The sequence below is a fragment of the Cupressus sempervirens genome, chromosome 7, assembly GCF_028749045.1.
Source record: "Cupressus sempervirens isolate cs-2001-9-10 chromosome 7, ASM2874904v1, whole genome shotgun sequence".
In the NCBI taxonomy this organism is placed as follows: domain Eukaryota; kingdom Viridiplantae; phylum Streptophyta; class Pinopsida; order Cupressales; family Cupressaceae; genus Cupressus; species Cupressus sempervirens.
This window is the reverse complement of record NC_143124.1, coordinates 863546829-863571542: the sequence shown is the minus strand read 5'-3', so window position 1 is coordinate 863571542 and position 24714 is coordinate 863546829.

Sequence of the window (24714 nt, the reverse complement as noted above, 5' to 3'; positions counted from 1 at the left end):
CACTCGGTATCCTTTGGCTACCGAGTTGCTTTCCATTCATTTACTGATCTTACTCAGTAAACTCTTGCCACTTGTTTTCTTTAGCTACCGAGAAAATTTTTCACTCGATAATAGTTTTTGTCGAGCAGATTTTTAGGGTTAGGTTGTGAGTCTGAATTTAATTTTAATTTATATTTCTTACATGGTATCAAAGCTTTAAGGTACCACATCCACAATGAGTTAGGGTATTTTTTTTCTTGAATATTTATCATGGCAAGAGATGGAGAAAAGATATGGCAGCAACCACCACCCTTCAATGAACAAAATTATGATACATGGGCAAATAAGATGAAAATGATAATGGTTGCAAATAATTTGTGCGAGTTTGTAGTTAATGGGTTCAATGATGTGACAGACCCAACTCAGTTTTTTGCCCTCACAAATGCACAAAAGACTCATTTGAAAGAGTCAAGGAGGAAGGATGCTAAGGCATTAAGTTTGATTGAAGCAGCAATGACAAAAACTGACTTTCCCAAGATTGTAGTAGAAAATTATGCAAAGGAAGCATGTGATATCCTCGAGATGAACTTCAAGGGGACTGATAAAGTCTGTATAGTAAAGCTATAGAACATAAGGAGGGAGTTTGAGAAACTTTAGATGAAGGAAAATGAATTAGTTGCAGACTTCAGTTTAAGGACTTGCAATATGATTAACCAACTGAAGTCAAATGGAGAAGAATATCAAGAGAAAAGAATAGTGGAAAAGATATTGAGGATTTTAGCTCATAAATATGACAATTTGGTCATGACCATAGAAGAGGAAAAAGACATCACTGTTTTGACAATGGATGAGTTGATAGGTACTCTTCAAACCCAGGAGCATAGGATCAATAGATCTACTTCTTCATCTTCCCAAGAGAAAGCATTCAAGGCTCAGTCAAATCCAAGAGGAAGGATGAGAGGAAGAAATAGCTCAAGAAAAAACTCCAGAGGCAGAGGCTGATGTAATGGAGGATAAAGAAATGCTATAGCAGAAAGCTTAGGAAGAGCAGATGAAGCAAGTAGCTCACAAAATACCTCAAGAGGAGGTAAAAAAAACTAAAACTGAACTAAGAGTAATGTAGAATTCTACTACTATCATAAATATGGGCATTATGCAAGTGAATGCTGGAAGAGGAATAATTATTAGTCAAGACAAGCAAATGTGGCTGATATGAATATGGAAAGTGGACCCAATGCTATTGCCTTCATCATGTTTAGTGTTGGTGAGGAAGGAAGCCCTAAGGTTTGGTACCTCAACAGTGGATGTAGCAACCACATGAGTGGTAATGAAACCTTGTTTTCATTCATTGATAAGAGTTTCAAATTAGAAATTAAGATGGGTAACAATAGAACCCTACCAGTTGTGGTCAAAGGATCTATTAATATGGTTTGCACCAAGAAAGGTGAGAAGAAGGAAATACAAAATGTGTATTTTACCCCTGGTATGAAGCACAATTTGATCAGCATTGGTCAGCTCATTCAAAATGGATACAAAGTGCTGATGGAGAATGACATGTGTGTCATTCAAGAAAAAGATGGTAGCAAGAACTTACTTGTAGCAGTTCAAATGACAAAGAACAGAATGTTTTCCTTGAAGATAGAAACATGTTTCTCATCTAAAGTTGGTGCTGAACCTCCCACAAAATCAGCTCTAAGGAGTGTGATTGAAGACTCGTCATGGCTATGGCACCTTAGGTATGCTCATCTTGGCTATGCTGGTTTAAATTTATTGTCAAATAAAAGAATGATAGAAGGTTTTTCACGAATAGAAAATTCATGTGACAAGTTTGAGGCTTGTATTTTGGGTAAGCAACATAGGCTTCCCTTTAATTTTGGAAATTCTAAGAGGGCTAGATATCCATTAGAGTTAGTGCATACTAACATAGTCGGTCCTATGCAAGTTACTTTCATTGGGGGGAGGGGGGGGGGGGTACATATTTTATGACTTTCATTAATGATTTCAGTCGTAGGACATGTGTGTATTTCTTAAAGAATAAATCTGGAGCATTTAATAAATTTGTAGAATTTAAAGCCTAGGCTAAAAGAGAATGTGGACACTATATCAAGGTCCTAAGATCATATAGAGGAGGGGAGTATACCTCCAATTCTTTTCTAATTTTTTGCCAGAAACATGGTATAAAGAAAGAGCTCACAACCAGATATACACCACAGTAGAATGGAGTGCCTGAAAGAAAGAATAGGACCATTGTTGAAATAGCAAGGACCATGATGAAAGAGAAAGGTTTCCCAACTGAATTCTAGGGAGAAGCTGTGGCAACAACAATTTATCTAATTAATAGGTGTCCTACAAAGGCAGTCCATGATAGAATTTCAATGGAAGGATGGTCATGAAGAAGATGGACAGTTGAACACCTAAGGGTGTTTGGATGTGTTGCATATGCACATGTGTCTAAAGTGCAGAGACAGAGATTAGATGACAAAGGTGTGAAATGCATTTTCATAGGGTACAACCCAAAATCAAAGGCATACAGATTGTATGACCCATTGAACAACAAGATGATGCTTTCAAGAGATGTGGAATTTCTTGAGAATCAATCTTGGTATGGAAAAATTGATGAGTCACCAAGCACGTCAAGTAAAGTGCCAATTATAAGTGAAGAAGATGCTGATGAACAGTAAGAAGGAGTAGATAGAAGAAAAGGCAAGCAGCCTTAGTCATTACCGAGCTCCTCTACACATGACTGAGTGTCAATGCCAAGTAGTAGCAGTGAAGATTTTGATCTCACACTCTCCTTCCTGCTAGCAAGAAAGACCAAGAGTCTTAGGGAGATATACCAAGATGAAAGGTATGAATATTATGATGAGACTGTTAATTTTTCATTATTTTCTCATAGTGATCCAATATAGTTTGAATAAGCTATTAAGGAGAAGAAATGGTGTAAGGCCATGGATGAGAAAATAGATGCTATAGAAAGGAATGAGACATGGAAGCTAACTGATTTTCCTTTGAAGAAGCAAGTGATTGGAGTGAAATGGGTCTACAAGACCAAATTGAATGCTAAAGGCAAGATTGATAGGCATAAGGCAAGGCTGGTAGTCAAGGGCTATAAACAATAGTATGGTAGAGACTATGATGAGACCTATGCCCCCGTTGCAAGAATGGAAACCATGCGTCCTGTCATAGTAATTGCAGCTCAGCACAAGTGTAAGGTATATCAAATGGATGTTAATTCCACCTTCCTAAATGGTGTATTGAAAGAAGAAGTATATCTGGAGCAGTCACCTGGTTATGAAGTAGCAGGTGAAGAAAATAAAGTATATAGATTGAAGAGAGCTCTTTATGGGCTCAAGGAAGCTACACATGCATGGTATAGTAGGATTGACTCATATTTAATGAGCATTAGCTTTAGCAAAAGCAATGGTGAGGCCACTCTCTACATCAAGGTAGAAAATGGTAATGTGTTGATTGTTGTCTTGTATGTAGATGATTTTATTTCTCCTGTTAATGATAAGGCTCTAATTGGTGAGTTCAAAGATGCCCTGAAAAATGAATTTGAAATGATAGACGTAGGTCTCTTGAAATACTTTCTGGGCATAGAAGTAAAACAAATGCATGATAGTATCTTCATCTCTCAAGAAAACTATGCAATGCAGATCTTGGAGAGATTTAAAATGAAAAATAGTAAGGCAGACCCCACACTAACAGCATTAGGTCTAAAGTTGAGCAAGGAAGACAACAACAAAAGAGTGGATCCAACATATACAAGAGTATGGTTGGAAGTTTGATGTATTTGACTGCAACTCAGCTAGAACTAATGCATGCAGTAAGTTTGATTTTCATATTTATGAAAACACCAAATGATTCCCATTGGCAAGAAAGAAAGAGGATCCTAAGGTGTGTAAAAGGTACCAAGGGATTTGAAATTTTGTATACTGCAAATAATGATTTCAGGTTGGTTGGTTATACGGATAGTGATTGGGCTTGAAGCTTAGATGATAGGAAGAGAACTTTCGGATATGTGTTTCATATCAGATAGGGTGCAATTTCATGGGCATCCAAGAATCAACCTATTGTTGCTTAATCTATAGCAAAAGTTGAATACATAGCAGCAAATGCAGCAGCATGTTAAACTATTTGGTTAAGAAGGATCTTGACAGATTTGAATGAAAGGTAAGAGGATGGAACCACAATTTATTGTGACAACATATCATCAATTGCATTGTCCAAGAATCTATTCTTCCATGGGAGAAGAAAACATATCGAGATCAGATATCACTTCATCAAAGAGTTGGTGGAAAATGGGGATATCAAAATGGAATTTTGCAAGTCTAAGCAGCAGCTAGCAGACATATTTACCAAGCCATTAGGGATTAGAAGTTTTGTACACCTAAGAGAGTGTCTTGGTGTAGTTGATTTTTATGAGCAGTGACCTTTATTTGTTTGGCTCGGGACAAAGGGGGAGTGTTGGAATATTAATTGTGGTTGGTCATTTCTCCTGGAGCCAAATGCCCTCCTACCTCCTTGATGGCTTGGAGAATGATCAAATGAATTTATTGCATGGTAGGTGAAGATTTTAAAATCTAAAAAGAGGGGGAAAAATATGACAAAGAAGAATGATTTGATTCATTTGACTAGTGAAGGGAGAAGAAGTTGAAAAGCTCAGAAGTTGGAGAGAGTAGAGAAAGTGATCAGCAAATCCAGTTTGTTGCAGGGACAGAAGAAGTTTGTTCATCCTGTTGAAGTAGTGATTGCTCTAGGCATTACCATATGCAACCATTAGAGCTACAAGTTTAAAGTTTCTAAGTATTGAATTTGTTCAAGTTTTACTAGTTTGGGGTTTTTTTCTTGAAGTCGAATGCTCCTAGATTTTGTAATAGTTTGAATCTAAGTTGAATAGAAAGCAAGCAGAAATACATGAATCCATTATTTTCCTTCTTCTATTCCTTGGATTTGGAAAGTTTATTTGGAAGCTTCAAGTTTTGGAGTTCTAGTTTTAATGGTGAAAGTTGTTTATGTTATAAATCATCACTCGATTAAATCTTGTTAAATTTTTTATCTCTGCAGTGTCCACCAAGTTTACTTGGTATCTTCATCTATTGAACTCCTTCTCCAGTGGCTACCAAGTTCACTCGATAATCGCATTGCTTACTGAGTTCACTCGGTAATCATAGCCTGCAGTGTCTACCAAGTTCTTCATTTATTGAGTTGTTTCTTCATCTATCAAGTTGTTGTTCTACCGAGCTCACTCGGGATCCTTTGGCTACCGAGTTGCTTGCCCTTCATTTACCAAGCTCACTCAGTAAACTCTTGCCACTTGGTTTCTTTAGCTACCGAGCAAATTTTGTCACTCGGTAATAGTTTTTACCGAGCAGATTTTTAGGGTTAGGTCATGAATTTGAATTTAACTTTGATTGATATTTCTCACATGGTATCAAATCTTTCAGGCCCCACATCCATAGTGAGTTAGGCCAATTATTTTTTGGGATATTTATCATGGCAGGAGATGCAGGAAAGATATGGCAATAGCCACCACCCTTCAACGAACAAAATTATGATACATGGGAAAAGAAGATAAAAACTGTAATGGTTGTTGAAAAGGATTTATGAGAGTTGTTAGTTAATGGGTTCAATGATGTGATAGACCCATCTTAGTCTACTGCCCTAACAAATGCACAAACGACTCATTTGAAAGAGTCAAGGAGGAAGGATGCTACGACATTAAGTTTGATTGAAGGAACAATGACAGAAACTATTTTTCCCAAGATTGCAACAGAAAATTATGCAAAGGAATCATGGGATATCCTTGATACAAACTTCAAGGTGACTGATAAAGTCCATACAATAAAGCTGCAGAACATAAGGAGGGAATTTGAGAACTTTTAGATGAAGGAAAATGAATCAGTTTTAGACTTCAGTTCAAGGACCTCCAATGTGACTAACCAACTAAATTCAAATGGAGAAGACTATCTAGATAATAGGATTGTGGAAAATATATTGAGGATTTTACCTCATAAATATGACAATTTGGTCATGACCATAGAAGAGGCATAAGACCTCACTGTTTTGACAATGGATGAGTTGATGGGTACTCTTCAAAGCCATAAGCATAGGATCAATAGATCTACTTCTTCATCTTCCCAAGAGAAAGAATTCAAAGCTCAGTCAAATCCAAGATGAAGTTGGAGAGGAAGAAATGGCTCAGGCAGAAACTCTAGAGGAAGAGGCTGAGGTAATGGAGGACAAAGAAATGTTGCAGCAGAAAGCTCAAGAAGAGAAAATGGAGCAAGTAGCTCACAAAATACATCAAGAGGAGGTAACAAAAACTACAACTCAAATAAGAGTAATATAGAATGCTACTACTATCATAAATATGGGTATTATGCAAGTGAATGTTGGAAGAAGCAAAACTATTAGTCAGGACGAGCAAATGTGGCTGATGTGAATATGAGAAATGGACCCAATGCTGCTGCCTTCATCATGTGTAATGTTTATGAAGAAGGAAGCCCTAAGGTTTGGTACCTCAATAGTTGATGTAGAAACCACATGAGTGGTAATGAAACCTTATTTTCATTCATTTACAAGAGTTTCAAATCAGAAATTAAGATGGGTAACAATGGAACCCTACCAATTGTGGGCAAAGGATCTATTATGATCTACACCAAAGAAGGTGAGAAGAAGGAAATACAAAATATGTATTTCACCCCTGGTATGAAGCAAAATTTGATGAGAATTGGTAAAATCATTCAAAATGGATATAAAGTGTTGATGGAGAATGACATGTGTGTCATTCAAGAAAAATATGGGAGCAAGAACTTACTTGCAGCAGTTCAAGTGACAAAGAACATAATGTTTCCCTTGAAGATAGAGACATGTTTCTCATCTCAAATTGGTGCTGCACCTCCCACACAATCTGCTCTAAGGAGTGTGATTGAAGACCCCTCATGGCTATGGAACCTTAGGTATGGTCATCTTGGCTATGCTGGTTTAAATTTATTGTCAAATAAAAGAATGGTAGAAGGTTTGCCACGAATAGGAAATTCATGTGACAAGTGTGAGACTTTAATTTTTGGTAAGCAACATAGGCTTCCCTTTAATTCTAGAAATTCTAGGAGGGCTAGATATCCATTAGAGTTAGTGCATATTGACTTAGTCATTCCTATGCAAGTTACTTCCATTGGGGTGAGTACATATTTTATGACATTCATTGATGATTTCAGTCGTAGGACATGGTTGTATTTCTTAAAAAATAAATCTGAAACATTTAATAAATTTGTAGAATTTAAAACCTAGGCTAAAAGAGAATGTGGACACTATATTACAGTCCTTAGATCAGATAGAGGAGGGGAGTATACCTGCAATTCTTTTGTAAATTTTTGCAGGAAACATGGTATAAAGAAAGAGCTCACAGCCAGCTACACAGTACAGTAGAATGGAGTGGCTGAAAGAAAGAACAGGACCATTGTTGAAATGGCAAGGAGCATGACGAAAGAGAAAGGTCTCCCAACTAAATTCTAGGGAGAGACTGTGGCATCCGTGACAGAATTCCAATGGAAGCATGGTCACGAAGAAGATGGACAGTTGAACACCTGAGGGTTTTTAGATGTGTTGCATATGCACATGTGCCTAAAGAGAAAAGATAGAAATTAGATGACAAAGGTGTGAAATGCATTTTCATAGGGTATAGCCCAAAATAAAAGGCATATAGATTGTATGATCCATTGAACAACAAGATGATGCTTTCAAGAGATGTGGAATTTCTTGAAAATCAATCTGGGTATGGACAAATTGATGAGTCACCAAGCACTTCAAGTAAAGTGCCAATTATAAGAGAAGAAGATGTTGATGAACAACAAGAAGAAGGAGTAGATAGAAGAAAAGGCAAGCAGCCTCAGTCATTACCGAGCTCCTCTAAGCATGATCGAGTGTAAATACCAAGTAGCAGCAGTGAAGATTTTGATCCCACACTCTCCTCCCTGCTACCAAAAAAGATCAAAAGTCTTAGGGAGATATACCAAGATGAAAGGTATGAAGATTACAATGAGAGTGTTAATTTTGCATTATTTTATCATAGTGATCCAATATATTTTGAAGAAGCCACTAAGGAGAAGAAATGGTCTAAGGCCATGGATGAGGTAATAGATGCTATAAAAAGGAATGAGACATGGGAGCTAACTGATTTGCCTCCCAAGAAGCAAGTGATTGTAGTGAAATGGGTCTACAAGACCAAATACAATGTTGAAGGCAAGAATTATAGGCATAAGGCAAGGCTGGTAGTCAAGGGCTACAAAAAATAGTATGGCAGAGACTATGATGAGACCTATGCCCCTGTTGCAAGAATGAAAATCGTGTGTGTTGTTATAGCAATTGTAGCTCAACACAAGTGGAATGCATTTCAAATGGATGTGAAGTCCACCTTCCTAAATGGTGTATTGAAAGAAGAAGTATATGTGGAGCAGCCACCTGGTTATGAAGTCACAGGTGAAGAGAATAAAGTATAAAGATTGAAAAGAGCTCTTTATAGGCTCAAGCAAGCTCCACAAGCATGGTATAGTAGGATTGACTCATATTTAATGAGCAATGGCTTTAGCAAAAGAAATGGTGAGCCCACTCTCTACATCAAGGTAGCAAATGGTAATGTGTTTATTGTTGTCTTGTATTTAAATGATTTAATTTTTACTAGTAATGATAATGCTCTAATTGGTGAGTTGGAAGAGGCCATGAAAAGTGAATTTGAAATAACAGACCTAGGTCTCTTGAAATAATTTCTAGGCATAGAAGTAAAACAAATGCATGATGTCATCTTCATCTCTCAAGACAAGTATGCAATGCAGATCTTGGAGAGATTTAAAATGCAATCTAGTAAGGTAGCCCCCACATCAATAGTAGTAGGTCTTATTTTTAGCAAGGAAGACAACAACAAAAGAGTGGATCCAACACTATACAAGAGTATGGTTGGAAGTTTGATGTATTTGATTGCAACTTAGCTAGACCTAATGTATGCAGTAAGTTTGAATTCTAGATTTATGGAAACACCAAAGGATTCCCATTGGCAAGTGGGAAAGAGGATCCTAAGGTATGTGAAAGGTATCAAAGGATTTGAAATTTTGTATACTGCAAATAATGATTTCAAGTTGGTTGGTTATATGGATAGAGATTGGGCTGGAAGCTTAGGTTATAGGAAGAGCACTTCTAGAAATATGTTTCATATGCGATCGGGTGTAATTTCATGGGCATCCAAGAAGAAACCTATTGTTGCTCAATCTATAGTAGAAGCTGAATATGTAGCAGCAAATGCAGCAGCATGTCAAGCTATTTGGTTAAGAAGGATCTTGACAGATTTGAATGAAAGGCAAGAGAATGGAACCACAATTTATTGTGACAACATCTTGTCAATTTCATTATCCAAGAATCCAATCTTCCATGGGAGAAGAAAACATATAGAGATCAGATATCACTTCATCATAGAGTTGGTGGAGAATGGGGATATCAAAATGGAATTTTGCAAGTTTGAGCAATAGCTAGCAAACATATTTACCAAGCTGTTAGGGATTGGAATTTTTGTACACCTAAGAGAGTGTCTTGGTGTAGTTGATTTGGATCAGCAGTGATCTTTATTTTTTTGGCTTTAGACAAAGGGGGAGTGTTGGAATATTAATTGTGGTTGGTCATTTCTCCCTAGAGCCAAATGCCCACCTACCTCCCTGACGGCTTGCAGGATGATCAAATGAATTTATTGCATGGTAGGTAAAGATTTTGAAATCTGAAAAGAGGGGGAAAAATATGACAAAAAGGAATGATTTGATTCATTTGACCAGTGAAGAGAGAAGAAGTTGAAGAGCTCAAAAGTTGCAGAGAGTAGAGAAAGTGATCAGCAGATCCAATTTTTTGTAGGGACGGAGGAAGTTCATTTTGTGCTTGTAGTTGCACATTTTTCTTCTCTAATCATTCTATAAGTTGAATGATTTAATGTTTCATTCATCTTGTTGAAGCAATGATTGCTCCAGGCATTACTGTATGCAACCATTAGAGCCGCAAGTTTAAAGTTTCTAAGTATTGAAGTTGTTCAAGTTTGACCAGTTTAGGGTTTTTTGGTTGAAGCCAAATGCTCCCAGATTTTGTAATTGTTTGAATCTAATTTGAATAGAAATCAAGCACACATACTTGAATCCATTGTTGTCCTTCTTCTATTCTTTGCATTTGGAAAGTTTATTTGAAAGCTTCAAGTTCTAGATTTTTGGATTTAATGGTGAAAGTTGTTCATGTTATAAATCATCACTGGGTTAAGTCTTGTTAAAAGTTTTATCTCTGCAGTGTCCACCGAGCTCACTCGATATCTTCATCTACTGAGCTCCTTCTCTAGTGGCTACTAAGTTCACTCGATAATTGCATTTCTTATCGAGTTCACTCGGTAATCACAGCCTACAGTGTCTACCAAGTTCTTCATTTACTGAGTTGTTTCTTCATCTACAAAGTTTCTCTTCTATCGAGCTCACTGGGTATCCTTTGGCTACTGAGTTGCTTGCGCTTCATTTATCAAGCTCACTTGGTAAACTCCTACCACTTGGTTTCTTTAGCTATCGAGCAAATTTTGTCACTTGGTAATAGTTTTTGCTGAGCAGATTTTTAGAGTTAGGTTGTGAGTTTGAATTTAATTTTGATTTATATTTCTTACAACAATAACATCCAACATAATTGAAGGTAATAACTTCTTTGGTGTGGGGACTTTGGTGAGAGAATAATTCATGGTATTTGAGACACGTAGCAATGTAGCATGGATCCAGTTCCATTAGTTCAAATAGCTTCTATGAGTCTCGTGTGTGTTGTAGGAACAACTAAATGTGCTTGGGACAAGAAAAACATTTCCATATTGTTTATCAGGGGTATTTTAATATTTTGTTATTTAAGGGCGTATTTTAAGGTTTTATTATTATTAAGTTTTAGGACATGTTTTAATGTTTCGTTATTACTTTTGTAAAGGATTAAATAAAATCTTTACGGGTCTAGTGGTTGTGAAAAATAGTTTCTAACTATTTACTTGTGTTTATATATTCTCTCCAAAACCTTTGAAATGGAATGAATTTTTTTGTTTCCTTGTGGGAAGAAGACTAAAGAAGAAGTTGAATGATATGATTCAGGTTCTGTGGAAGGAAATAATAGAATTAAAAAAAAAACTCTGATTCTCTTGCAATTACATTTATTATTATTATTATTTTTAATCTTTGTGTGGAGTTCCAAGAAACATATGTTTGGTAAGGAAAAATCTCTATGTGCTTGCCATGAATGAATAGATGCAACCTATAAGGTGTTGTTCATGTTTGTTGTTTTTCTTGTAGTCTTTTCCAATTTCTTCTTTCCATCTCATAGGGAAACTATTATAGAATTTATCCTTGTCACTAGACCCCTTCTTTAACTCCTTCAACTTCTCTTCTAGAAGTTCCTCCATAATTTTTTTGATGGCATCTAGAGTCATACTTTTTAGAGGCATGGTGTGAGCCTCAGATTCAGCCTATCATTCTTTTGCAAATATATAGTTTTGAGCAACACCTTGTCTCACTTTGATACCAATATGATGAGGAGATAACAAGAATAAATTCTATAATAGCTTCCCTATGAGATGGAGAGAAGAAATTGGAGAAGAGTACAGGAAAAACAACAAACACAAACAACATCTTACAAGTTGCATCTATTCATTCATGGTAAGTACATAGAGATGTTGCCTTACCAGCACCTATTTCTTGTAGCATGTTCCTACAAATGACCAAAAGCAAAGTATGGTACATTCTTCCTACCTGTTCTTCAACATGTGCTAGTCTGCTCACATGAAGATTACACAAGCAGGAGACATGATGTCTAAAAAAAATTCTAGGTGACACTCAATAGCCTATGCCCTACTTGTAAAGAACTCCTTACAATATAAAATTAAAAAAAAATATTGGGACTCCACACAAAGATTAAACAAAATAATTTTTTAAAAAAAGTACTTGCAAGAAAATCAGAGTATTCCACTGAACCGTATCATTCAACTTCTTCCTTAGTCTTCTTGCCACCAAGAAACAAAAAAATTCATTCTATCCCACAGGTTTTGGAGAGAATATATAAATGTGGGTAAACAGTTAAAACTGTTTTTGGCAGCCACTAGACCTATAAAGGTTTTATTTAATCCTTTACAAAAGTGATAATGAAACACTAAAACATGCCATAAAACTTAATAATAGAAAAATCTTAAAATATGCCTTAAAATAACAAAATATTAAAATACCCTGATAAACAATATGGATACATTGTTCCTATTCCAGTGTGATTTGATGGTTTGTTGCAAGTTGAAGATTTCAAAATGCAATAGCAGTAGGTTGGCATCTAAGTTAGAGTAGAAAAAATAACAATGGGAAACTACAAGAAAACTAATTGGATTATGACCATGATGAGTTAGCTGCTCACAACTTTGGCGGCAATTTTTGTAGAAACTGAAACACAAAAAAATAGGGAAAAGAAGAGCACTGAAAGGATTTTACACAAATACAATTTTTCATTGATCTTCTATGCTGATCTATTACATATTGTAGGGAATTGTGCAGCTTATCAAAACAATCAATTTATTTTATATTAATTTATTTTATAGAGCTTAGAGCTCATATGAATCAATTTTAATGCACCGCTTGAAATAGTTGAAGTGATTATTAAAACATTGCAAAACATGATGCATTTTATGTATTATATCTAAACTTCATGCTCCCCTATTCTATTCTACAAAAGAAAAATTGATCGTCTAAATATTAAAACCAGTTCAAGTGGATGTTGCAAGGAATGTGTTTGGTACTGAGATCAAAATAAAGTACATGATCTACTAGTAGTTTCACAATGCTTCCTCTTGATTATGAGACTCAAAATTCAATCTCAAAGTCTATAAACTTTATTTATAAAATTTACAATAAATTTTTTTATAAAATTAATGATTGAATTTTTTATTACTAGAGTCTCATAGATTCATATATCACTTCTAATATAAGTTAACTATTGTTGATGCATGTTTTATGACTCACCAAATAGTAGAACAAAATAATGAAATATCTTATCCTCTCTTGAATAAAGTCTTGTGTATGCTAAGATTGTTAGAAGATCATACAATGATTTCAAGGTTCCTTTAATGTTAGGTCTTGACTATGGATAAGATCGATGGTTAATGTGATTTTTTGATGATCGCAAGGGGCCTTATGTGTTTATTTATATTCATTTCAAGCCATACTGGATGTGGGTGCTATCTTAAGGTTTTGCAATGAAGTGCTTTTTTTTTTTTTTTTTTGGAGTTTTCACAAAATATGCAAAATTCAATAGGATAAGGTTCAAGAATTCTATTCTAATCCTAAGGGTAGCGATAACAAAAAAAGTACTATAGTGGACAAATTCCTCAATTTACCAAATTTTGCTTCGCCAAGTTATACTACAACTATGCGTGAACCGGTGCAATCTTCAAGGGTTATGCCAAAGATTTTCATATCACTGCATACACCATCATAAAGAATAATGTATACAAATAATAGAAGTTGAGCATATGCATGAAAAGGTTCAGGCTAACTTTACACAATGAATTAGAATCACTAAAATGTCAAAAGTATGAACCAACGGAATTCATCAATACAACATCATATTCTCCATTGTAATCACCACACATTGACTATGATAAACTTAATCTACTTGAAGAAATTTGGGAGAACAAGAAAGCACTAAGACATGTCAAGTATTCACCAAACTCCAATGAAAACTTTATTATCTCAACAACTCATAGCAACAATCTCATAAAAATCTCCCCTTACAAATGAGAAATGAGGCCTTTATATAGGTCCTCGATTACAACGGGTGGCCTGGATGATCACAATAACCGATGGCCAAGATCATGCCACAAGGAATCCACTACTATAGTGGGTAATAAATACCCACTATGCATGCTCATTTAAGAAGGAGTGGGGTGTAATAAATGATCCCGATGCACACCCACTATGAATTTAATGCATCTATCCTTGATTTCTTTGCCTAAAAGATCAAAATTGATCTAACACTATTTCCAACTCCTCTATACTGATGCTTGGTGTAGATTCTTGCTTGAATTCTAGAACTACAATTACTCTTTTTGCTTTTCCCAAGCTTTCATCCCAATCTGGTAGTAAGTCCTTAGTAGTGTGCATTGTGTTTGAGAAGATGGAGAAGTTCTCAAAATCATCTCTTCCATATATGTTTAGCTGAAAGAATTCCTCTAACTTGACTTTCAGATTATCAGTTTTCATTTCTTCTTCCTTCTTCCCCCAATCTTTGTGATAACAAGGATGCAACTACATTTGATATTCCTTGCTTGATGTTATCAACAATCTTTTTCCATCGGTTGGATTCCCTGGTAAAGCTCTCAAACATTTCTTTAGCCATGATCACTACACTGTACCATTGAATAAAATCATAGACTTCCCCCTCGCTGATAACTCGACCATCAATCAATTCTTTCTTTAGGGTATCCATTAGACTCTGAATGTCAGCAATCACCTCTTCTTGGTAAATATGCTCATCCACCAATGATTCCTCCATGCACTAGATCCTAGAGATTGTAGCCAATGCCCTATTGTGCACTTGCACTAACTCTTCTGCATGTTTGAAGGCTACCTCCTGAATTCCTTCGATCCAAATCTTTGCACCCTGAGAAATCCACTTGATTTTGTTAATATCACCTACCACTTCACTAGAAACACTTGTTGAAAGGACAAATGATTGACCTTCCTCTCTTACTAGATGAGACAAGTTATTGATGTATTGACATAAGGCCTAAATTTCTCTTTTTTTCTTTTCATACCCTTCTACTTTCTTCAGCCTATCCTTCAAAGCTTTAGTTGAGTCATCAAATTCTTCCAATATTTTCTCTCAAGAGGCCTGACCAAGATTTACTTCTGTAACATGATATTCATCTGGAGGAATCTAATTTTTCCCTTTGTCAACTGTGGGAGTTACAATCTACAAGATTCTGGATCCTGATTATCCTCTGATGAATTTAGTATATCTTTCTGCTTTCCCTTGTTCTTCTGATCGGTTTGATGGGTCCAAAATTTCTTGTAATTCAATTGCTAGATCAAACTCCCTTTGTTGATACAATTGAATTTGTTGCCTCAACCATTCTGGAATGGGTATACTTTGGTCCCCTAGAATTACCAATTGTTCTTTCCTTTGGACTACTCAAATGTCAATCTCCTCTTCACCTCCTGCACTATCCATCATAACCTTAGGAACTATCGCCTTAGTACTTGGAAGATGTATTGCTACTCCTGGAGTTTCTTCCTCTAGTGGACCATCTCCATCATTAATCAAGATCGCAGTGAGACTTTCCTCTGTAGCCATATCTTGATCTCTCACTCTTTCTTGCATGGAAATTTTGTAAGCATTTATACTCAACCTATCATGAATTGGCCTATCCAAATTCTCTTCTTGCTCAAATCTCCTTATACTTGTCCCTACATCCTGCCTTTCAAAATTTTCTATCTCTTGGACACTTGTAGTTTGACTCGGAGAAGAGGGAACATCTCTATGTTTCTGCTTCTTATTTTGAGCTTCCTGGATGACTTCCTCAATCCTAGGATGCTTTTCTCGAGGTACCTCCTTCCCTTTCTTGGTTCCTACATCTTTGGATGGAGTTCCCCTTTCTTCAATAGTCCCTTCAGATATTTTTCTTGATCTTTCATCCCTAAGTGGTCTATGGTCAAGCAACCTATATGTGAATCCATTAGCTGGTGCAACTAATTTTTCAAGCTTACGCTCGATCCACCACTTTGTAAAATCTAAGACTAGTTTTGAAAGGGCTTCAAGATTTGTAATTTCTTTCTTCTTCCAATCAAATGGTTGAGCTATCATTTCTAGATTGAATCCTTTTCATATAACATTTGGGTCCTCCTCCATTTGATCAGCAACCTTGAATATGTTGCATGTTCTAATAATGTTCAATGGTAGTCTTGAATGCAATCTCTTTCTAATCTCGTTCTCATCTGTTGCATTTGCCCAAAAGTCTTCGAGGTGAACTTTGTGTTGGTACTTTGATCCTCCTGCTGATGAGGTCTTGTTGTAAGGATCAGAATCATTCCTCTTTGGATAAAGTGGAAGGTGGAAGAAGTGGAGCTCATCTGATGATTTCTCTACTGCTTTTAGACATGGGCATACCTTAGTTTTCCCTTCTCCTATGGAGATTGGAAACTATAATCCCAACTTCTTCTTCCCTTTCTAAATATTGTCATAGGTAGTAAGTTGTCGAGTAAAATCGAACAAGACCATCTTATCCGTTTGATACCTGGGGAGTTTATATGGCTCCGTGGAGAATCCTTGAACTTAGATGTATGAAAAGGCAAGAAACTGAATGAACCAGGTGCAATATTCTTCAAGCAACTTCATTGCACCCATTGACATTCTTATATGTAGTCTCTTTTGTAGTGTTCTTACTATGCACATGGAAAATATATCATTAACCCTCATGTAATCATCCTTTCAATAAAAATGCAACTGCGGGTAACATTCATGGACTTTGAGGTGTTGGCTTCCACTTCCAATTGGTCCTTTGCATCATAGTCCATCATAATTTTTCCTCCATGCTAGCATGTAGATGACATAAGAGCTCATGTAAAATTTCCTTGTATGCTCTAGATTCATGAACTATTCATTTAGATTATCACTTATGAGCCTAACCCAATCTAGTCTATTGCCTTCCTCCATCACCTGCTCAACAAAATACCACATCCAAGATTCAAACCTATAAGAATAAGGCATGAAAAATATGCGACTCAACATCATGACCATATCACTATATTCCCTCTGCAAGTCAAGCCATACTATTTCTTTAGGAATCTTGGAATGATGAGGTCTATTCTTTTTCAACCATCTTTTGTTGATTATTTCTTCACAAAAATTGATTCTAGATGTGTAGATTCTCAATGCTTGCTCTTGTGTTTTTGTGACCATCCTTGGATTTGAAGGAATTCCAAATGCTTCAAAAATGGATGCCGAAGAAAAATTTGCGAGAATATTTTGTTTAGAATCCTAGATGGTTCTGTCTCTAGGACTGTAGTGCTTGGTACATTCCACGATTAGCTTTGGATGCGAAAAACAAGGAGAAAAACCAGCTACAGCAAAAATTTCACTTCTCACAATTTTTGTAGCCAAGTGTGTTGGGTGATAGTCATTATATCCAAGTATTCTTCGATTAAAATCTTTCAAATCAAGGCCGCCAAGACTTGTATCTCCAATTTTTGCTCACTTTGACACAATTTTGGATTCAGGATAAAATCCTCTCCTTTCATTTTTTATTAGTTGTCCTCACATTTCTCATGTTCCCTTGGGCTCTGCCATTCCCCTTTCCTAAAAAATAGAAAATGTACACACATAAGGCTATGCAAGGAAAGTTTTTCTAAAAACAACAAATACAACTTGTCCTTAAGATGAAGATTTTGGATAGGATTCAAAATCTTCTGTCGTGAATTCCCAAAAAGCTCCTCAACAATTTCAAAAGATCTCCCAAAAAATCTACTTCGTTGAATTCCTCAAATCTTACTCCTATTCTCAATTTTCTCTTCAAATTTCTGTGTGAGCCTGATTGAATGAGAGGGTATCTTATATAAATCATTCTTCAAAAAGATGCCTTTAAAGCTGCAGACTAAACTTAGGCAGTTGCTTTACTTAACCATCAAGGTTTTCATTTTTTTCGCCACTTGTTGCTTTTTTTCTATTTGATTCAAAAGGTTGCTATTTTTTATGCTCTTAGCTTCATGATGAAGCTAAGTATTCTTCTATTTTAATTTTTTTTTAGTTTTATTAATTAAATATCAATTAAAAAAATTAATATTTAATTAACTTCCATTTTTAAATGAAAAAAAATCAAATTTATTTGCAACTTTTTCTAATCTCATTCTTTTAATTTTTTGGATTATTATTCAAAAAAAAATCAAATTAAATATTAGTAAACTAATATTTAATTTTTTAATCTAAATCCAAAAAATAATTTTCTTTAAAGGAACATTTCTTTTTTCTCTTTTCTCTTAACTCAATTTTTCACTTCTCAAGGAATTTTAGTTTCTTCGTCTAAATTTTGGATTTTTTCTCAAAATTTTCAATTTTCTCGCTTTTGACTATTTTTTAACAAATTCTTGTGCTCGAATCAATTTACGGGAGTGGGATTTTTCTAGAATGGAGGATTTTTCCTTTGCATAATATTTCCTTCATTATCCAAAAATTGCGCTTCACACTTTATAAGGTCAAGGTTTTCATGGAATGAAAGACTTAATCTTTTTCCCCTACTAATTTAAAACTATGCTCTTCACTTTATGAAAGCGAGATTTTCAAGGAATGAAGGATAAAATCCTTCATCAAAACTTTCCTCCATTTCCTTAAAACTGCACTCCATAATTTTAGGGAGCGAGCTTTTTATCAAATAGAAGATTCTATCCTTTGCAAAATATTTCCCTCATTGTCTTAAAACTGCGCTCTTCACTTTATGAAAGTGGGATTTTCAAGGAATGAAGGATAAAATCCTTCATCAAAAAATTCCTCCATTTCTTGAAAACTACACTTCATGCCTTAAGAGGTTGGGGTTTTTGATAATTGGAGGATTTTGTCTTTTCTAATCATTCCTTCAGTCCTGTTGACCTATGCTCGATGCTTTCTGGAACCTACAACTAGCATATGGTTTGAAAGGAAAGCAGAGTTTTGAAGGAATGAAGGAATTTGTCTTTTTCGTGACTCCTTCAGACTTGCGCTCCAAAATTTTAGAGAGTGGACTTTTTCTGAACTGGTGGATTTTTCTTCTTTTCAAAATATTTCGTGACTCCTTCAAACTTGCGCTCCACAAAAAAAGGAAATAGCTGGCAAAAATTTAAAAAAAGAAAGGGGGTCCCAGGCTTGGGCTTGTAGTGACTAGTGGTCACAACAACTATCTCTTTAGTAATTTCCCCCTTTCATGAGAGATCACCCTCCTTTCTCTAATGTAGAGAAGACTCATGATACTTCTATGAGTCAATCACAAGAAGTACTCATCAAATAATTTAATCTAAACCTTGATCCACAATTGTAACTTTTGATATTCAAACATCTAGGTTTCTAAAACCATGTCAACTTTTTTTTCACCTTCTGCCAATAGGATCCGTGGATCCATCCATAATCGACATAATATACAACCTTTCATAGATTCTTCACTGCAATCTCTATTCCAATATAATTTTTCACTATGACTCTTCATCCCACAAATTTGACAAGGGTAAAGATCCCAACATTTATGTTCAGAATATCCTTCCTAGTGACAATGAGAACAATGCTCTCTTTCAACTTATTTCTCTAAAAATTTCATATTTGCAACACTGAATCTCTCTCTTTTTCCAAATCCATGCCTCCAAATAGGCTAGATTAGCTCTTGCATGCCTTGTACATGCTTTCCTAATCTGCTACCTTTGGATCTCATTTTTTGCATAACCTTCAAACCAATAATATTTTTAAAACATTAATTATTATCATCATAACAATTTCCATCTAGACATGGAAATGTCTTCTTACCTTCATCTTTAGCTAAGTGAACATGATAACCTTTTATTTATATCATTTGCACTGAATCCACATAGATCATTTGTACCACATAGAACATCATAAAATAATGACTTTGATTTCAAGATTTCATTATCTTTTTCCAAAATCTTGAACTTATTTTTGTCTTAATTCTTCTTCTTCACATTCTCCAACTCCTTCTCAAGATAATTAATTTCAGAAACTTTCTTATGAACATAATTTTTGAACTCCTTCATAATTTCTAACAATTTTGAATTTGATTATTTCAATTTCAACATTTCATCACTCAACATATCTTATACAAAAATTAGAACCTAATTTTACTTTTTACTCTTCTTTCCAACATCTTCTATAGAAACTAAGATAGCATTCACCCAATAAAGCACTATTTCTCTTCTGAAATAGAGAACCAGCTAATCAACAAACCACAAGTACTTTACCTTTTTAAGATTTTTGATCTCCAAACTTCATCCCCGCTTTGAACTACAATCTATGAAATATTTATCATTTATAATCTCCTCTAGGCTACTATTGGCAGAGTAATTTCTCCACCTACCTGTTGTCAATAGCTGCAGAGAAACAGACCACTCATTCTCCATGTGCAGCTGCCCAAGCACCGGCCAACACACCAGCCTCACCATCCAACATTAATTGTATTGCCAAATCTTTGCTACAACATTTAATATTCATTTACCTATAAATAGAATATGTTGGGCCTATAATTAGTAGAGCCCATTTTGGGTTTATCATTATGGATCATGAGTGGATAGAATGTTGTAGTATTCTAAGGATTTGTAAAAAAAATTAGCCATGTTAATGAGTATGAAGTGTTGTAGCATAGTTTGATGTCTTTGTGTTTTTCTTATTGATTGGAATGTTTATCATTGCATTAGTGTTTTTCTTTGATCCACTCTATCCACCTCCTTCAGTTTGTATCAGAGCTAATGGGAGATGATCCTAGAGATCATGGAGAGGTCAATGAGTTTATAATTGGTGAAGAGTGTTGTGGCATCGTAGTGCAATAGGCAATGGAATTTGAAGTTATCTTCTACAAGAATAAAGAGAAGAACAAATAAAGAGACTGCTATAAGAAACAAAGAAGCCATGAAAAGAAGGAAACGAAAGTTGAAGTGTGTTTCAATTAGTGTTGTATGATTCTATCATTCATAGATTAGAAGCATGTGGACCATCTCTCAGCAAGTGGGAGTGCCATAGAATGCATACACATGGCATGGAAGATATTGATCATGGAAATGTTTATTATGTCTTTTTGTTTTAAGTATGTGTGTTTGATGCTATAGAATAGTTATTGAAGTTAGTTGTGGTTGTAGTAAGTGAAAGTTGGTTGTATTGCTGGTGAGTTGGTTGTCATGATTCAAAGGAATTCTAGGGTCTATGATGGTGCAAAGGTCTATGTGTACGTTGATTGGATAAAAGTGTTGGGATTGGAAGTGAGAATTTTTTTGTCTAATTGTGAAGGATATGATGTTCTTGATAGTGGTCATGTAATATAATTTTTTTGCATTGATATCCCCTAAGTGATAAAAATTGAAATAGTGATGATTATTAATGGGATATGTGAATTTATGGGGTGCATTATTCGTTGTGTTCGACGCCTCAAAAGTTTTTGGTTTGACATTTTGATGAACCATGTATGTGAAAAGGATTCCTATAGAACTGGTGAGTATAGTGTCTAGGCACCCATGTATCTTGGTAGATGGATTTATTTTTATATGGACTCAATAATTAGTTTGATGTAGGTCAAAAAGGAGAAAAGCCAAAGAAGTGATTGTTTTCTCATCATGTGAGTTTTTGGTAATCTGGAACAACTACGGTGTTTCCACATCATATGAGTTAGTGGTAATCTGAAACCATTTGTAATGTTTGGTGGTCTATTTTAACCACTACTAAGTGAGGTTTATGATTGGCCAAAACCATTTAGACAAAAAAAAATTTGGTCAGCTAGAAACCATTTGTATTACATTGGTTAGGGGTAAGCTATAAAACCTAAAGTAATTATGACAAGGGAAAACAATATAAATATAGTAGCATTCATAGAACAAATTAAAGGGAAGTGTTGGTAGAGTAATTTCTCCACCTATCCACCATCAATAGCTGCAGAGAAACATGCCACTCATTTTCCATGTGCAGTTGTCCAAGCACTGGCCAACACACTAACCTCACCATCTAGCATTGATTGTATTGCCAACTCTTTTCTATAGAATTTAATATTCATTTTCTTATAAATAGAATAAGCTGGGCCTATGATCAGCAGAGCCCATTTTGGGTTTCTCATTGTGGATCATGAGTGGATAGAATGCTATAGTGCCATTCTAAGGATTTGTAGTAGATTTTAGTTATGTTAATGAGTATGAAGTGTTGTAGCATAGTTTGATGTCTTTGTGTTTTTCTTATTGATTGGAATGTTTATTATTGTATTCATGTTTGTCTTTGATCCACTCTATCCACCTCCTTCAGCTACGAGCTCCTTTGTTTTCTTTTTTTACCAATTACCAGGAAAAGGAAAATAGAAATTTCCAAATCTGAAAACACTAATAAATTTGATAAATTTGGTGATAGCCCTCATAGATGCTCTCCTTAAGAGGAGTATATAACTAGAGGCTCTCCTTTAACAACGATTTACTAAATGATCCAATTGCATTATTCAATATTGGCATGCATTTCATAATCAATAGAATCATGTAAATAAATGATCAAACACTTATCAATAATTGAGGTCTTTCTTTCATAAATATTGTAGAAGATTTGCCTGAATATACTGATTTCTCTTCACTTTTGATGTCACTAACAACAATGATCTCTACTCAATTTTTAAACAAAATATTAACAATTTTATTTTGGCAGTGTCTACTATGATGATCAAAATTTCAGCAATATTTTTCAAACACTTAACATTGTGCATTCTTCAATCTTTTATCTCTTTTAAATCTTAGACTTCTCACTTAAATTTTATCCTATGACCCTTTTTGACCCATATAAATGATTATAATATGTCCTTATGGCCCTTGGGAACCCTAGAGACATATGTTAAAATGAAATGTGTTGAAAGGGGTCACAAGTTTTATGATGACTAGTTTCAAACCATAGAAATGATTATAATATGTCCTTAGGGGTCCTATGACCCCTCAAGACATATGTTGCAATGAAATCTATTGAAAGCAATCATAGGTTATCCTATGACCCCTTTCAACCCATGTAAATGATTCTAATATGTATTAGACCCCTAGAGACATATGTTTTAATGAAATATGTCGAAAGGGGTCATAGCTTAACTTATGACCCATTTCACTGCATATAAATGATTATAATATGTCTCTAGGCTTCTTATGACCCCTAGAGACATATGTTGTACATTGTAATGAAATGTGTAAAAAGGGGTCATAGGTCATCCTATCGGCCTTTTGATCCATATAAGTGATTATAATATGTTCTTAGGGTCCATCAACCCTAGAGACATATGTTGTTATGAAATGTGTCAAAAGGGGTCGTAGTTTATACTATGACCTCTTTTGACCTATATAAATGATTATAATATGTCCCTAGAGGTCTTAAGACCCTTAGAGACATGCTTTAATGAATTGTGTTGAAAGGGGTCATAGATTTTTTGATGACCCCTTTTGATCCATATAAATGATTACAATATATCTTTAGGTGTCCTAAGACCCCTAAAGACATATGTTGTAATGAAATATGTAGAAATGGGTCATAAGATAACCTATGACCCTTTTCAACCCATATAAATTACTATAATATGTCCCCTAGGGGTCCTATGACCTGTAGAGACATATGTTCTCATGAGATGTGTTGATAGGGGTTATGAGTTATCCTATGACACCTTTTGACCCATATGATTTGCTATATTATGTTCTTAGGGTCCTAAGATACTTGGAGACATATGTTGTAATGAAATGTGTCGAAAAGGCTCATATGTTATTCTATGACCCCTTTGAACACATATAAATGATTATAATATGTCCCTAGGGGTCCTTGGACCCATAGAGACATATGTTGTAATGAAATGTTTCGAAAGGGGTAATAGCTTTTCTGATGACCCCTTTTGGGCCATATAAATGATTATAATATGTCCCTATAGGTCCTAAGACTCCTAAAGATGTATGTTGTCATGAAATATGTCTTTTGACTCATATAAACTATTATAATATGTCCCTAGGGGTCCTAGGATCCCTAGCGACATATGTTGTAATCAAATGTGTCAAAAGGGGTTATAGGACATCTTATGGCCCATTTTTACTCATATAAATTGTTATTATATGTTCCTAAGAGTCCTATGACCCCTAACGACATATATTGTTATAAAGCATGTCAAAAGGGGTCAAAAAGTTATCCTACGACTCCTTTTGATCCATATAAATGATTATAATATGTCATTAGGGGGGCTAACACCCATATAGACATATGTTTTAATGAAATGTGTTGATAGGGGTCATAGGTTTCACTATGACCTCTTTCAAAATATAGAAATGATTATAATATATTTATAGTGGTCCAATCACCCCTAGAAACATATGTTGTAATGAAATATGACAAAAGGGGTCATTGGTTTTCCTATGACTCTTTTTGACCCATGCAAACGATTCTAATATCTCCTAGACCCCCACTGTAAGTTATCTTATCACCTCTTTCGACTAGTATAGATGATTCTAATATGTCTCTAAGGGTCCTAGGACCCCTAGTGACATATGTTGTAATGAAATGTGTCAAAATGGGTCATAAGTCACTATATGGCCCCTTTTGATCCATATAAATGATTATAATATGTCTCAACGGTCTTAGGAACCCTAGAGACATATGTTGTCATGAAATGTGTCAATAGATGCCATATGTTATCCTATGACACCTTTTGACCCATATAAATGATTATAATATGTCCCTAATGGGTGCTGAGACTGCTTGAGACATATGTTGCAATGAAATTTGTCAAAAGGGGTCATAAGCTTTCTAATGACCCTTTCGACTCATATAAATGATTACAATATGTTTCTAAGGGTCCTAGGACCTGTAGAGACATATGTTGTAATGAAATGTGTCGAAAGTGGTCATAGGTTATCCTTTGACCCCTTTTGACCCATATAAATGATTGTAATATGTCCTTAGGGGTCCTAGGTACCCTAGAGACATATGTTG